The 16,983-nt window shown below is 41.7% G+C and overlaps 1 long non-coding RNA gene across 1 annotated transcript in view; it reads right to left on the minus strand.

Annotated features, from left to right (window-relative positions):
- Positions 1 to 2,027: 2,027 nt before the first annotated feature.
- LOC138690161 (uncharacterized) overlaps positions 2,028 to 16,983 on the minus strand; it is a 31,452-nt gene continuing 16,496 nt past the window's right edge. The window contains exons 2-5 of the long non-coding RNA XR_011328981.1: positions 15,873 to 16,033; positions 5,181 to 5,569; positions 3,859 to 3,966; positions 2,028 to 2,720 (exon numbers count right to left, since the gene is read on the minus strand). This is a non-coding gene — a long non-coding RNA (uncharacterized lncRNA). The remainder of the gene's footprint in view (positions 2,721 to 3,858; positions 3,967 to 5,180; positions 5,570 to 15,872; positions 16,034 to 16,983) is intronic.

Here is a 16,983-nt window from a genome sequence, read left to right on the forward strand (position 1 = left end):
AAGTAGAAGAAAGTGAAAACTGGACCATGAGGACCAGAAACAAGGTTACTTCTTTTCTAAGCTTTCCCTTTTACATAAACACATAGCACAAGGAATGCTACAACTCAGCCCAGCAATATAAAACTATTCCAATAAATACATCAATGTTGGAATTTTGAAGAGCTTCAGTCTCACCTCAGAAACTCCCAGACTCAGAATATTGTTACTTTTCACCTGCCTAGAATCAATTCTAAGGAAATTCAGTGAGAAATCCTTTCTGACCACTTCCTAAGGACCTGCATTTCCAGGAAATAGGTTGACATAATGGGAAACCATTGCAGAAGCTGTGACTAACCAGACCCTTTCCCAATGGAACCATCAAAAATGTCCCAGAGAGGGCAGCTCTCTAGAGGAGGAACCACTCTTGTGGTTTAAGCAGTCCTATGCAAGACAGATGAGCAGAGCAGCAAATATTCACACCCATCCAGTGTCTAATTATTGGAGTTCAGTCTACAGCCTCTTTGGTCTGACCTTCCATCAACACAATCTGTTTTCATCAAGGAAAAGGTGATGACAGAGAAGCAGCTAATCACCACTTCTCCATTTTAATTTGAAAGAACTCATTGTGTAATCTTATGAATGAAGCCTGACAAAGTAATTACACAATTATTTTGTTGAAAACAATGATAGAGGATTTGCATATCACCCATTAAAACACTGGGGAAGCATAGTTTAAAGTATGGATATGTATGAAGTCTGGTGCTTTTTGTTGTCATCGTCTTGTCACAGTTGTTTGCATTAAACCAAAATAATTGATATTTAAACATATGTACCTTTCATATTCCTTCCTTTGTGCCTTTGTATGCCAGTCACAGATTTCCTCTGCCAGAAACTGTTCCAGGCAGGGCTCTTTAGATGACTGCCAAAAGACTGGCCAATGGATCAGGCTTACAGAGAAAGGGCAAATGTGCAAAACGCACCCAAAGCATTTTAAGCAAGAGCTTCTTTGCCTCTGTTTCATTTATTTATATGACAAAAGCAGCCATTTTAAACTCCAGAACAGCCTGGGACCAAGGTATAAGCGGGTCATAAAGGTGTTATGCCTCCCCGCAGAACTGTGGAACCTATGCAGAAGTATAGGTATCATTTCAGGTATCTGCAACTCATTGAATGACTTTCCTGTCCCACTTCTTGTGGATGGATCTTCCTTTCTATCTACTTCACATCAAAGTGGGGAAAAAACCTGTGATCCAAAACTGGCACAAATTTGTCCCTGTGTGTACCACTACAAATAGCCTCCAGTTTTGCACATCCAAATGAGAGTCCTGCATACACATCCCTTTATTTTTTACTGCCATCAGTGAAAAACAAAACTTTTTTCATCTCTAGCTCTTTGAGCAAAAAAGTGCAAACAAGATTTGTCAAACATGCTGATAAAAGGGAACAGCTATTTATTGCTGTTATTGAATTTAGCAGACATTATTGAGCAATCCTGAAAATCAGTGCAAACACACAAGGAAACAGTTATCAAGAGGTTTGTTCAAAGAGGCTTGTTCAAAGCCACAAATCTATGAGGAAACACAGTAACTCTTTGCAACAGTGTCCATAAAAAACTAAGATAAAGGCAGATTACTTTTCCCAAGATAAGAAATGCAGGTGCCATTTTAATAGGTGACTTCTCCATGTCGTTAAAATCTTAGATTAAGAGTCTGATTTTTTTCAGCAATACACCTCCTAGATGCAGATTTGGAGAAGCCATACCACCATCTCTCCACTGCAACAGAACCCCCTCATACAAGGAAAACAGGACATTTAATAAGATTTTGGCCTTGTGGATAGAGAAAGGAGAGGAATAATTTTTCTGTGGAGGAAATGAAACTACTTCTGGGATCATATGCACTAAGCAATTGATTGCTTTGATTTTTGTACCTATTCTGGCTTATTGAATAAAACCATTTTAAAACACCAAAATAGGAAACTAAATAAATTTAAAGAAAATGTGTTATAATAATACATGATCAAAATACAGCTTCTAAGTGACACTACTATCACAGTAGACAACATGTTTATTTGTGGACTTACAAGTTAACAGTTCAAATCTGTAATTCTTGTATTTAAATATTTTTGCATGGACTGTAAATATGCTAAGAAACTTGTGAGCTAACTGGATTTTAATAAATCTAGCAAGAAGGTGTGCATGGATGTTCCATCAACAATGGTAATTTTCTAATTAAAAATGAAATAGAATATTAGAAGCTCTCTATTCTTTGTTATGTAAATTTTCTTGTTGGGATTTTCAGTGTAATTTTGAGAATTTTAACATAACATAGTATATCTGAACCATCCAGATCACATTATTTTCCAATTATTTTCATGCCAAAATTTTTGAGTCAAAGAAAAGATCGCAAAAGATTCAGATTTGCACAATGGGAGTACATCTTTCCCTAATATTTTGGTTTGTGACCAAGCACAGAGAAGGGTATTTTTTTTTAATATCCATGATTTATGAAATTAACAACAAGCTTATTTCATGTCATCAGTGAAAAATCTTTTGAAGTATTAGCTAAGCTGTCAACAAAAATGAATTTTTCCAGTTTCAGTGTGAAAAAGGGTCCCATCTACTACCAGTAAATATATTCAGCAAGATAATATTTTTTTGCTTATTGAAAAAAATATCATGTTGTCCTTAATTTTCTCTTTGAAGAGACATATTATGTCTGCTTTTCAACTTGTCCTCATTTCTGTAAAGTTAAAAAAGAAACTGTGACAGTCTAATCTAGTAACATCTTTTTCTTACTGAAGGCTGATGCACAGGTAGGTTATAATGAGAGAGTTCTTTACATTTTTTCTCTGTGGGTTGTGACAGAGCAGCAGCTGGTGAGAATGGGGTGAAGAGATCTGAAGGGAAATGCAGGCCTTATTGAAATCCATGATTTTTATCACTGGCCTCAAGGGGTCAGAGGCTTTACCCTGAAACTTAAGACTTTTGGAAGCCAGCATCCCAAAGCCTTGCTCCCACATATAGTTTAGAATAATTTGAAGTGTGTTGTACTATGCTTATGTAACCAAAACTCTACACAATAAATCCATTATGTATGTATTTTCCTCATTTTGAAGTTTCTCATACCCTGTGATTTATAATAACGGCTCTTCTTGCATAGTACAAAGTTGTGTATCTCAGAGAAAATTAAGCAAGCACTGTGCAGTTTAGCTCAACTTAGGTATTGCAGAAAGGGTCTGCACTGTGCCCAGTAAAGGGAAATAGAAGTCCAGCTTAACATATGACAAACATCTGTGGAAGTAGGCCATAGTTATGTTAAAACAATGCAGTTGTTAATTACTTTGCAACACATTGTAGATGAATCATCTTTAGTTACCGACACACTTGGGCTTATAAAAGTACCTGTAAGCTACATTTTTTAATCACAGCAATGGGTATTTTAGCTATCACTAACTATTATCAGTGCCATGTCTTTCTTCAGCCAAAACTTCAGCTTTTTTCTCACTTTTTCACTTTGTCATCTAAACTTCTAGACTTCTTTGTCTTTTAAGAATTTGTCTTATTTTCTACAGAGTATCAGTATATATACTGTGTAGAACTTTGTTTCTTCAGTTTCAAGAGTCTTGAGTGACATTGCCCCACAGATATTTCTGCCACACAGTGCAAGAAACGCTGCTACAGTGATAAGCTTTGGAAAGAAAGGTAACTCAAATGTATTTAAGGGGAGGGCATACTTTTGTCCTTGCTCTGTAAACTTACTGAATTTTACATTCAGTAGTTCCTAAGCGCATACTGTAGATAAATCAGTGGTGGATTACTCTGCTGATTCAAGAGCCTAGTTAGTATGCAGCATAAAGGAAGCATGTTTTTATACATACCTTTGTAGCTCATGGAGACTTTCCATGGCCAGGGAGGCAATTGGCTCATTTGTTAGGACTTACATCTGAAGTAGACATACACTATGATGGGAATGACAAATGAGGTTCCTGATGTGTAGTGTGAAAACAGGGGAGAAAAAAATGGTGGGGGTAACTCCACTTTGGTGCTTAAGCCTGGTTAGAACAAGCCTTGATCATATTTTGTTCAGAGACACCCCGTATCAAAACAAAAATTCCCCAGCTGTTGCTTCATACTTGTTCCTGACCATAGCTATGTTCTACTTCCCTGTGACACACTCTTACTTCAGCTTTTGAAACTGTTATTTCTCCTCTTCATTAACTGCATTGTCCTTTAAAGGTGTTAACTTGCCCTTTGTTGCTGCTCATAAGTTTGATTACTCTGACTTCCCCATTCCAAAACCAAGCATATCTGAAGCACCCAGATACCAAAACCACAAGGTTCCTGGGCCACCACCTTCCCTTGAGGATGCACACGAATGAATGACACTGAATGATATGAACTACGTTTTACAGTTCTGTACTATGCTGGTTTTGGCTGGGATAGAGTTAGTTTTCTTCATAGGAGCTGGTATGGGGCTATGTTGTGGACTTGTGCTGAAAACAGTGTTGATAACACAGGGATGTTTTCGTTACTGCTGAGCAGTGCTTGCACACAGTCAAGGCTTTTCTGGTTCTCACCCCACCCCACCAGCGAGGAGGCTGGGGGGGGCACAAGGAGTTGGGAGGGGACACAGCTGGGACAGCTGACCCTGACTGACCAAAGGGATGTCCCATAGCATATGTCATCATGCTCAGCATATAAAGTTGGGGAAGAAAGGAGGAAGGGGGAATGTCTGGAGTGATGGCGTTTGTCTGCCGAAGTCACCGTTACATATGATGGAGCCCTGCTTTCCTGGAGATGGCTGAACACCTACCTGCCCATGAATTAATTCCTTGTTTTGTTTTACCTATTAAACTGTCTCTATCTCAACCCAAGAGTTTTCTCACTTACTCTTCCAACTCTCTTCCCTATCCTGATGTGGGAGGAGTGAGCGAGTGGCTGTGCAGGGCTTAGTTGCCGGCTGGGGTTAAACCATGACAGTACTCAGTGCATCAAAGGACGTTTTATGTTACCCAATAGGGCTTGCTGCCAACAGAATCATCTGGTTTAATACGGAAATACAAAGATGAGTTAAGGAGTGGAGGGAACACTAATACAAAGATAATGTTTGTGAACCCAAGGGTTTCATTCTGAAAGTACACGTGAAGTTTGAGGAAACCATAAAGCGTGCCAAGCTCAGCAAATCCCTCCTGATACATACTTCTTTATACCTGCACTCGCAAGTAGAGCAGTGTTCTTTCTCAGACTTCAGTTCTGGAAACACTCATACGCAGGGAAAAAATGTTTCCTCAGAGCAGTCTTGCTGCTTTCTCTGAAAAAGCTTTAGTGTGCAAAGCTAAGTAAGCATGAAGAAATGTGAAAAACACGGATCTTCTTTTAAAAAGCTGTCTTGATTCTTCCTTTGTTTATGGTACTGTAAATCTCATTCATCCCTACTGAAGTTGAAATAAAACAGGTGGAACTGACCAGAAGAATAAAACCCACCACAGGAAAGAAAATAACCTTCAACAGACACAAAGGTCAAATTCAGCAGATGCAGTTTCTCCTCAAGATCCTCACTGCCATAGATCCTCTGCACGGCACCTCAGGCTACAAACATAACACACTTTATTTAACATTAGCTTGAGAGATACTCTCTACCTTTCCTGGCTACTGTGTAAAGTCAACAGGAAATGTATAATCAAGAAATCTTTTTCTCCTTTCTTAAAGGATCTCATAAGGAATCAAATCCATGTTGGGCTGAAATCCTGGCCCCATTGAAAATCTCCGGCAAAGCTGCCACTGACTTTAAGAAACATATGCTAATACCTTACTAGATGAGATTCAAGGTCTCCATGACAGCCAGTGGCAGGTGCTTGGAAAGTACAAGGCAAAGCATGTAGACAATGGGCCTTGCCCTGGCAAATACCTTTAGTGTTTGGACAAATATGTTGATGATTTCATTCCTTTTATATCACCTAGGAATGATCAAGCCAAGTCCTCAGGTAAAACTAACCTAACATTCAATCTTGCTAGTAGTTTGGGAGAAAAGTGTTGTGTTCTTCAGAAACGGGTACAGTAAATACTGTACATATTCATTCTGGGAAACAAAGAGAATAACAAATCTTGTAATTCCAGCAGAAACAGGACTTTCTGATTCATTCTTATCAGCAATGAGGAAGAAAGGGTACTCCTTACCTAAGCATGTTTTATGGGACAAGTGATTTCCTTCTCCTGCCTTGGACTCTCCCCTGAACCCAAAATCCTACAGCCAGGAAAAGGCTATGGGATGCCTCTTCAATGCTAAAGTAATGTGCATTTGTATCTGATCAAGGTTTTTAAGAAGGAAAGCAAACTAATCTACATTTCTCTGATCTTTATATAGTTTGTTCTATGAATTTTCAAATTAATGTTTTCAAAACAGACAAAAGAAAAGGACGTAGTTTTATTTCTTATCTGAGACTTTAAACAAACAGATATAATCTGTCTATTGTTTGAATAGTAAACAATTGTCTGTTAAGAGTGACCTTCAGTGTGTTATATTGAGAAACTTAAACTGCATGCAACATATTAAGGTACTTTTTTTTCTGAATACAAGGATTCTGTCACACATTTTATAACCCCTGTAGAATAGAATCTATCAAGCAATGCACAAGTTTTCAAAATGCCATGTTAGAGAAAAAAAATTATTGAAATAAAATGCATCATTTAAGAATTTCATGTGTGCTTCCTCCATTATTAGAAAAGAATCAAAATAGTAAAAATTCAAGTGCGAGGTCAATTTCATAGTGTTACTACTAGTGTTATTTTTCATTTCCATGGAGAGATGTTCTAACCACAAGAGAAAGTTGCACTTGAAGGCATACCAAATCACCATGCCTTCTACCTTCTCATTTACTCCATTGCTCATTAGCAATGTTAATAATTAGGCTATCAGAATACGCGTGATAGCCTTCTCCAAGCTCAGGAGCAACACATCCCAACAAAGAGGAAGTCAAGCAAAAAAGCCAGGAGGCCTGCATGGATGAACAAGCAGCTCCTGGACAAATTCGAACAGAAAAGGGAAGCCTACAGAGGGTGGAAACAAGGACAGGTAGCCTGGGAGGAATACAGAGAAATTGTCTGAGAAGCCAGGGATCAGGTTAGGAAAGCTAAAGCCCTGATAGAATTAAATATGCCCAGAGACATCAAGGGCAACAAGAAAAGCTTCTGTAGGTATGTTGGTGATAAAGGGAAGACAAGGGAAAATGTGGGCCCTCTCAGGAAGGAAACGGGAGACCTGGTTACCAGGGACATGGAGAAGGTTGAGGTACTCAACAACTTTTTTGCCTCAGTCTTCACCAGCAAGTGCTCAAGCCACACCACCCAAGTCACAGAAGGCAAAGGCAGGGACTGGAAGAATGAAGCCACCACAGGAGAAGATCAGGTACGAGACCATCTAAGGAACCTGAATGCGCACAAGTCCATGGGACCTGATGAGATGTATCTGAGTCCTGAGGGAACTGGCAGATGAAGTGGCTAAGCCACTATGTGTCATATTTGAGAAGTCGTGGCAGTCCAGGAAGTTTGCACTGACTGGAAAAGGGGAAACATAACCCCTGTTTTTAAAAAAGGAAAAAAGAAAGACCTGAGGAACTACAGGCCAGTCAGTCTCACCTCTATGCCCAGCAAGATCATGGAGTGGATCCTCCTGGAAACTATGCTAAGGCACATGGAAAATAAGGAAGTGATTGGTGACAGCCAACATGGCTTCACTAAGGGCAAATCATGCCTGACAAATTTGGTGGTCTTTTATGACAGGATTACAGTGTACAGTATAAGGGAAGAGCAACGGATGTCATCTACCTGGACTTGTGCAAAGCATTTGACACTGTCCTGCATGACATCCTTGTCTCTAAGCTGGAGAGACATGGATTTGGTGGATGGACCACTCAGTGGATAAGGAATTGGCTGGATGGTTGCACTCAAAGAGTTGTGGTCAACGGCTCAATGTCCAAGTGGAGTTCAGTGACGAGTGATGTTCCTCGGGTCAATATTGGGACCAGTGCTGTTTAACATCTTTGTCAGAGACATGGATGGTGGGATTGAGTGCACCCTCAGCAAGTCTGCCAATGACACCAAGCTGTGTGGTGCGGTTGACACACTGGAGGGAAGGGATGTCATCCAGAAGGACCTTGACAGGCTTGAGAGGTGGGCCCGTGCGAACCTCATGAAGTTCAACAAGGCCAAGTGCAAGGTCCTGCACATGGGTCGGGCAATCCCAAGCACAAACACAGGCTGGGCGATCAGTGGATTGAGAGCAGCCCTGAGGAGAAGGACTTGGGGGTGTCAGTTCATGAAAAATTGAGTATGAGCCAGTAATGTGCGTCTGCAGCCCAGAAAGCCAGTCACATTCTGGGCTGCATCAAAAGAAGCATGGCCAGCAGGTTGAGGGAGGTGATTCTCCCCCTCTGCTCAGCTCTCGTGAGACCCCACCTGGGCCCCCCAACATAAGAAGGGCATGGACCTGTTGGAGTGAGTCCAGAGGAGGGCCATGAAGATGACCAGAGGGCTGGAGCACCTCTCCTGTGAAGACAGGCTGAGAGAGTTGGGGTTGTTCAGCCTGGAGAAGAGAAGGCTCCGGGGAAACCTTATAGCAGCCTTCCAGTACCTAAAGGGGGCCTACAAGAAACCTAGGGAGGAACTTTTTACAAGTCTAGGTAGTGACAGGACAAGGGGTAATGGCTTTTGTCACGGTTTAAGCCCAGTCGGTAACAAAGCACTGTGCAGCTGCTCACTCACTTCTCCCCTCTGGCCCCAGTGGGATTAGGAGAAAATGTAAAGAAAAGCTTGTGGGTCAAGACAAGGACAGTGAGGGATCACTCACCACTTATGGTCATGGGCAAAAGACAGGCTCAACTTGGGCAAGAAAGAAAATCAATTTAATTTATTACAAATCAAAACAAAACAAGGGTACTGATAAGTAAACTAAATCTTAGAACATCTTCCCCCACCCCTCTCTCCTGCCCAGCTCCACTCCACTCCCGATTTTCTCTACCTCGCCCCCTGCAGCAGCGCAAGAGGATGGGGAATGGGGGTTGGGGTCAGTTCCTCACACGTTGTCTCTGCCGCTCTCCTCCTCAGGGGCAGGACTCCTCACTCTTCCCCTGCTCCAGTGTGGGGTCCCTTCCACAGGAGACAGTTCTCCATGAACTTCTTTGGCATGGGTCCTTTCCGCAGGCTGATCTTCAGGTACAGCCTGCTCCAGCGTGGGCTTTCCCATGGAGTCCCGGCCATCCTGGGGGCCATCCTCCTGCTCCGGCGTGGGCTCCTCTCTCCCCGGGCTGCAGGTGGGCATCTGCTCCCCCGCTCATCTCCATGGGCTGGGGGGGGACAGCCTGCCGTCTCACCACGGGCTGCGGGGGCATCCCCTCCTCTGGCACACCTCCTTCCCCTCCTTCTTCACTGGCCTTGGTGTCAGCATAGGGGTTTCTCTCGCATCTCAATCTCCTCCCACACTATTAAGTTCCCCTTCTTAAATCTGTTTTCCCAGAGGCGCTACACTGTTGCTGATGGGCTTGGCCTGGGCCAGAGGCAGGTCCGACTTGGAGCCGTGGGAGCTTCTAGCAGCTTCTCACAGGAACCATCCTTGCAGCCCCTCCCCCATTACCAAAAATCCCACCACACAAACCCAAACCAGCTTTAAACTGAAAGGGGGTAAATTTAGATTAGATGTAAGGAAGAAGTTCTTCACTGTGAGGGCGGTGAGACACTGGAACAGGCTGCCCAGAGAGGTTGTGGCTGCCCCATCCCTGGAAGTGTTTAAGGCCAGGATGGATGGGGCTTCGAGCAACCTGGTCTAGTGGAAGGTGTCCCTGCCCATGGCAGGGGGGGTGGAACTAGATGATCTTTAAGGTCCCTTCCAACCCAAACCATTCTATGATTCTGTGATTCTATGATACAGAGGATGTGAAACACAAGGAGAATGTATATTTGTTTGAGTCGTCTGTGGCTAGTGTGACAATTGCTAAAGAACTCCCAGGAAGAGAGAGAGAGAGAAGGGATGGATGATGAGCTGAATAAAGGAACAGATTTATGTGAGATGGAAGAAGATTGGTGAAATTACATTTGGCAGTAACTTCTAGTGAAGGGGAATGGGATCCAAAGCATCAGGTGAGTAAGCTGCAAACTTTCCCAAGCTACAGGCTTGGGAAAGAGTGGCTGGAAAGCTGCCCGGCAGAAAAGGACCTGAGGCTGTTGGTCAACAGCCAGCTGAATATGAGCCAGCAGTGTGTCCAGGTGGTCAAGAAGGCCAGTAGCATCCTGGCTTGTATCAGAAGTAGCGTGGCCAGCAGGACTAGGGACATGATTGTCCCCCTGTACTCGGCACTGGTGAGGCTGCACCTTCAATACTGTGTTCAGTTTTGGGCCCCTCACTACAAGAAAGACATTGAGGTGCTGGAGCATGTCCAGAGAAGAGCAACGAAGGTGGAGAAGGGTCTAGAGACCAGGTCCTATGAGGAGTAGCTGAGGGAACTGGGGTTGTTTAGCCTGGAGAAAAGGAGGCTGAGGGGAGACCTTCTCACCCTCTACAACTGCCTGAAAGGGGGTTGTAGCGAGGTGGGTATCAGTCTCTTCTCCCAAGTAAGTAGTGATAGGATGAGAGGAAATGGCCTCAAGTTGCTCCAGGGGAGGTTTAGATTGGATATTAGGAAAAATTTCTTCACCAGAAAGGTTGTCAAGTGTTGGAACAGGCTGCCCAGGGAAGTGGTGGAGTCACCATCCCTGAAGGTATTTAAAAGACATGTAGATGTGGTGCTTAGGGACATGGTTTACTGGTAGACTTGGCAGTGCTAGGTTAATGGTCAGACCCGATGATCTTAAAGGTCTTTTCCAACCTAAATGATTCTATAATTCAATCACCTTCAAGTTGCCATTGTCAAGATGCAAGGGGTTTCCTGAAAGAAAAGGGACTGAAGTAATATTTGCAATTTGTTGAAGGTCAAATGAGGCCATTTTGGAGCAAAGTGGGCAAGGGAAGAGCTCTGCCTCTCGTCACCACATGCATACAGACCAGGACCTGCTAAGCAGTAGAAGTGCGGGCCTGGTTCAGTCCTATGCTGGTTCAGAGCTGCTATGGTCCCCAGAGTTTTGGGGGACAGCTACTGATTCTGTCTGCAAAGAATACTGTGGAATCTTTTCTCTATCCTTCATCCTGGTATTTTTCTGTCTGATGGTTTCTGGAGGCACAGAAAGGCTATAGGAAACTAATGGTGTCTATGAGAATGGATGCAAAGAAACTTTTTCTTACTCTGAGATGAGCAGACAGGTGGGAAGTGCCTCTCTGTTCCCACTGACTGCAAAAAGAGATTCAATAGTTATTTTAAATTGGACACCTCAGGTGTGGATGTCTAAGTGAAACCCACACCCCACTTAAAGGTTGGCTTCTGAATATGTCCGTAAACATCTCAGTGTTGACTGTGTCCAGCAGCTATGTGCCTCTCCCATGTTCTAGGTCCAAAAAGTCTCCCAGTTAATCATTTCTCTGGCTAGCTCTTCCAGGTCTCCTCTCACCTAGCACACAAACTAATCTCTTGGCTACACAATTGTACCCAGCTTGTCCTCTTTCCTCTCTCAAAGTGTAGTTTAGTAGCAGCTGAAAGGTGTCTCAGTCTTGGAAAAAGTTCTGAGCTAAGGATCAGAAATGAATGATATAATACCCGTTATGGAGGAAGGCATGACCCATGACTTAGCATTTTCTACTGTTTGTTTCAGGTGACTGAAACATTTTCTGTTGCCTATTTTAGGATAGGATAGATCATTTCCTAGTGGTGTTTGTTTGTCATTCTTGTCAATAGAGAAAGCACACGTGACCAGCTAACATTAGAGGAGTACCTTACTCATGAGCTTGTAGACGCTGATGTAGCAATTGGACAGGGGGAAGTTCCCCTTCTAACTGATTCATGCTCATTTACCCACTCCTCCTCTGATGTATCCACAAAGGAAAATGAAAAAAACCCATGAAGGCATGTAAATTTAACTGGCATAATGTTGAATGGCTGGTGTCAGAATGTAGAGAAGAATAAAAATATATTTTGAAGAATAAATGTGGAGGAATACTACAATAGCCAACAGGGACCACTGCGAAAAGTTAAACATTCTAGCAGTTTCTGAGTTTGTAAGAATTGTAAGCAGTTTCTGATTCTTGTAAGAATCTCAGACTCTGTCCATGAATAACTGAAAAGGTTCTAGGAGAAGAGAGTGAAGATGAGCTGCTGAGAATAGAGGTATGACATCAAACCACACAGGATCAAGGGGTTACTCACAGTTGCTCATTTCACTGAATAGTATAAAGGGTGGAAGAAAGAAATTTCCATATTGCTTTGTTAGTAGGCTCAACAAGAAGACAGAGAATTTGAAGATTAGTGACCCTGTAGATCTGAGTTGAGGTCATGATAATTTGTCATAAATAAGCAACTACATGTTTAAAGAGAAAATGGTAATTTTCAGTTCATTGTTATAAATCCATCAAAAGGCATAGGTTTTAATTATAATTAGCATTCCTAAATAGCTGCTTGATTCCTTCTTTTGCTTAATGCAAATCAATAAGTACCCAATGACTATTTAATTGCTGGCCATTGTGCAAACGATTACCCAAATTCACATACTAACAAGCATGCACATCTGAAAAATAAAACCAATAAAATGTGATTTTTTATGAAATGTTCTGTGAAGCAGAGAACACAAAAGAGTATCTCTCATCACTAACTTTGAGTTCAGCAAAGTTGTTATCAGACGCTGCACATAATTATGCTTGTGCATCTTTTAACACAAAACTCAACATAATTTGATCACTGTGTCATTCAAAATTTCACTGCCAAGGCAGGAAGCACAACTCATGCACTATAAGTGGTGTGACAATCACACTTGACAAACTCAGATTAGTTGAAATAAACAGTTTGGAAGCAAACATAGTTTGTAACTATGTCTTCAATAAGTCTGTGAAGAATGAATGCATTCATTAGCAATCTAATGGTCAGATCTAAGTATACTGCAGGTCTGTACACAGATCATTTCCATAACAAGGTCATTTAGAAATCTCTAGTCTGGGCATATTTGTGTAACTCTTGTCAAATCTAGAGTTGAGGAACTGGGCTGGCAAAATTGATTTGAGAACATGACTAAGATTCACAGTGGGAAATTCAGCCCAGAAATCTTTTCTTTCAACCACAGAAGGTTGGCATCCTCACTAAATGCTGGTTAACTTAAGAAGTCCTGGGATTTCTCAGGAGGGAACTGGGGTTTTCCATGATTAGGTCCTAATTGGAGGAAGTGCTTGCTTCACTGTTTCCTATAACACAGCTGCACATCTATTGAAGTTTCTGGACTGGGTTTTAATGAAGAGTTCATTGGCATACAATTTATTTTTTGTTTCCTCCTAGCTGGCTTTTTAGGGAGGGTAGAAGAAGAAAGGACTGTTATTCTTCTTCCACTAAATTTCAGTTAAAACCCACTAAACTGATGTGTCCTAATTTCTGTAGATTACATTCTTCCAGAGACAATCCAGAAAGTAGGGAATAAGATTTTTCTGGGTCTACTGAGAAGGGGGGCAGTCAAACAAAAACATTTAGTTTACCATTAAACACATTCAGACGCAGTAAGTTCATCCAGCATAAATGGTAAATGCAAATATTTTAACAGAAATTGCTATACAAGAGAAGGTGAGTCAGTACATCCAATATACTGAACTGCAGAGAATACAAGTTAGGGCCAACTGTCCAGATACAACTTAAAGTTGTCCTTTTGTATGTTGTTAGCCTTGTACATACTATCCTTTCTGGGTTGAAGTAAATGCCTGATGTACATCTTGTTAATGCATAGGAATGAGCCTGTAAGACCACAAGGAGTTAAGCATTCAAGCCATGTGTTGTCATAGCCTCTTAAAGTTTTGACATTCATGTAAATCTCATTTCAAAGACAAGGAACTGGTTATACAAACCTTAGTTTCCCAGTTAAAATATCCAAAGTCCCAGGATCGTTTTTCCAGTCAGATTCCTTTAGAAAAACGAGGTACCTTCCTTTTCAAAACATAAAGAACATATTTGAAGGTACAGCTTTATCCCAAGAAAAATGTCCAAATACCCAAGAATCAAATCCTACAAATACTATCGGAGAGCTGCCTTAGTGGTAAGATTACCACACAAGGTGATAAGCACTACGTGTTTGGAGCAATATACCTCACCTAAAGTCTCTCAGTAACAGAAACTTACATTTGGACATCAGATTATGAATAAACGGATTTGCTTCAATACTCAAGCAAAAAATTTGGTAAGTGTCCTGGTGTTTTAGTCAAAGTATTTTGTCTGACCTGAAATGTTTAATTTACTTTTTTTAAAACTTTAGTTACATGTAGCTTTGAAACATAATTTTGTAAAAAAGCATGAAACTATTTTATCTAAAAGTTGTAAAATAACCAAACTTTTGGGAAGGGCTGAAATTATTTAATGAATTCAGGCTGAGCTCACAAATTGTTCTATTCAACATGAAACTGCATTATTTTAACTGATTAACTATATCCCTGAGAAAGCTCACTCCATCCTATTTCTGCGGCTGTTTGAAATGTATTAGCAAAATGCACCTTTCTCTGTTTCTGCATTACATGTACATTTGCACAACGTGTAACCACACATCACCAGTTTTTAGTGGCAAGAGACAAAGGGGGAAATTTGACTGGACAGAATTAGTGCTTGGAGTTAATTATTGCCTGTTATGTCCAAGTGCTTTTTTTGTCAGCCTTAAAGTACGTTCACAACAACATTCTTCCTAAAATATTTGACCCACCTATTATCATGTTGCCATCTCCATAATAATCTTGGGCTTGGGAGTAGACTCCAGATACACAAAATATAAGTAGGTATAAATCACTTACAGGAAGATTGAATCACATCCACAGAGCCAGATAAAGGCAATGGGGGAAACTGGTTGTGAGAAGGATGTTCTGTTAGAAGATACAAAGTTAGTAGGTCAGTTTTCTTCTTTTTGTTCAACTCTGGGCTGTTGTCATGGTTTAACCCCAGCCAGCAACTAAGCATCACACAGCCCCTCACTCACCCCCCCCCCAACCCCCCCATCCAGTGGGATGGGGGAGAAAATTGGGAAAAGAAGTAAAACTCGTGGGTTGAGATAAGAACAGTTTAATAGAACAGAAAAGAAGAAACTAATAATGATAATGATAACACTAATAAAATGACAACAGCAGTAATAAAAGGATTGGAATGTACAAATGATGCGCAGGGCAATTGCTCACCACCCGCCGACCAACACCCAGCTAGTCCGAGCAGTGATTCCCCCTGCCACTTCCCAGTTCCTATACTAAATGGGACATCCCATGGTATGGAATACCCTGTTGGCCAGTTTGGGTCAGGTGCCCTGGCTGTGTCCTGTGCCAACTTCTTGTGCCCCTCCAGCTTTCTTGCTGGCTGGGCATGAGAAGCTGAAAAATCCTTGACTATAGTCTAAACACTACTGAGCAACAACTGAAAACATCAGTGTTATCACCATTCTTCACATACTGAACTCAAAACATAGCACTGTACCAGCTACTAGGAAGACAGTTAACTCTATCCCAGTTGAAACCAGGACAGCTGTATTTTTGCTTAACCTTGCAACACAAGCCTGAAGGAATAACTCATCATGATCTTCCCTTGGCCAAGGTAGGTGCAAAGCCTTTCACAGCCTGGGATGCACCAAAATAAAGAAGGCAGGACCTCTGGGTCCCACAAGTGCGATGTTGGGCTCTGAGGACTGCTGCAGACTTTGTGGGCCAAATCCAATTGCCCTGGCTAAGCTGCAGGACTCTGCAAATAGCCCTAGTCAAGTTAGTGGGAAAGGGTGGAGTAAGAAGCTGTTTGTTATTAGCAAGAGTTGATGATACCTGTGAAGCAATGCCTGTGGTCCTTAATCAGATGAACCAGATGAAAGGAGAATTTGCGTGCAGTAGATGGTGGGGCTTGAATTAGCTCCCAGGAATTGATCTGTCTCCAGCGGGTTATTTTGGTTGATTAAAAAGACAGCTGAAGACCACGTAGTCAAAGTCTATGGTTGGGTTACAGAAATGAAAAAGCAGAACAATTAACAAGTGTGTCAGCTTCAGACCGAACCACTGCAACAGTATGATGAGTATTTCTGGTCATCCTTTTAAATGTCATGGTTTGATTTTGGAATAACAATTGATAAACACTATGTAATATTTAATTTTATTTTCAGGATTAACCTTAGATACTATAGTAGCATATAAGTAGTTGGGCCTTATTAACACAGGTTGGAGATAGGATTTTCTGTTAATCTTTACCAGACTGGCTTCTGTATCTTCTGACACCAACACATGCCTCCTTAGGGGCAGATTGGGTCCTGCCAGTTCCCTCCTGTACTTGCAGTCTTGTCCAACCCCCTCCAGTGCTCACACTGAGCACTGACTCACATCCGAAAACGGCATTGTGTCTTTCAACGAGATAGCCTGAGAGGTGGGTTGGAGTGGCACACACGCAGCCTGGGCATGATTTTTCCTCTGTTCTCCAGCCCGTGTTAACAGCGTTTTCCTGCATGCTGCGTTCCTTACTCACCTCTCCTCAGTCAGTGCCAATGCAAAATAGAAATGACAAAGCATATATTTGCTTCTGAGTTTGCATTTGAATTTTTTGCCTAAAATGTCAATATTCTTAGGTTTTCTTTTGGATGCTAGACATATTACCTCTTGTTTTGACTATCTCGATCCTGACATGAACAACTTCTGAACCTGCCACTTTCATACAGAAATATCTGCAGCAGGTTTATAGCATGGACCATAGTTCTTCAGGGAGAGCCAACAGGTACGTTCAATGTGTCAGAAAGAAGATTAAAGAAATGCAAATTTTCTTTGGGTTTCATATCCCTACAAAGTTGGATGCTCAAAAAGTGACAAAGATGAACAGTCTTAATGTGGAATCCCTCATGTGAAGACATAGCAGTTCTCTCTCTCCCCTTGGTTTCATATGAATGTAAGGGCT

Source organism: Haliaeetus albicilla, chromosome 20, assembly GCF_947461875.1.
Source record: "Haliaeetus albicilla chromosome 20, bHalAlb1.1, whole genome shotgun sequence".
In the NCBI taxonomy this organism is placed as follows: Eukaryota; Metazoa; Chordata; class Aves; order Accipitriformes; family Accipitridae; genus Haliaeetus; species Haliaeetus albicilla.